Source organism: Gavialis gangeticus, unplaced genomic scaffold, assembly GCF_001723915.1.
Source record: "Gavialis gangeticus isolate Ggan-Ray unplaced genomic scaffold, GavGan_comp1, whole genome shotgun sequence".
Lineage (NCBI taxonomy): Eukaryota > Metazoa > Chordata > Crocodylia > Gavialidae > Gavialis > Gavialis gangeticus.
The window spans coordinates 8,641,385-8,641,862 of record NW_017729029.1 but is presented as its reverse complement, the minus strand read 5'-3'; positions in this window follow the sequence as shown (position 1 = coordinate 8,641,862).

Below are 478 nucleotides of genomic sequence, written 5' to 3'. Positions count from 1 at the left end.
GGTGCCCCATGCTGCAGCAGCTTGCATCCCACACAGGGCTGCCTGTGCCTGCTCAGGACAGCCCCACATGGGCTGCAAGCAGCTGCAGCAGGGAGCACTGGTAACAGGGTGGGGGAAGGGCCGCTTTTCCCAGTGCTCAGCACCAGCTCCTTCCCTGCCTGCAAACAGGAGGTCAGGGCTGCACACTGCCCCCTGCCTGTACTGTGGGGCTGGGGGGCACTGGGAGTGAGCAGGCAGAGAGCCAGTGGGAACACGGGGCCCAGTCCGGTGTGTCCTGGGGCCAGCACCAGCAGGGCCCACAGTAGGTTGGCAGGAGCGCAGGGTCCCGGCCGGCAGGGTCTCTGTGGAGCTGGGCCAGCTGCCCGCTCTCCCTGCTGGTGCAGCCCAGCCCGGCTTCATAGACCCCTGCCATGCTGTGCCCTGCTTTGGGCCCCACTAGTGCTGGCCCTGGGACATTGGTCTCAAGACATTGGGACAT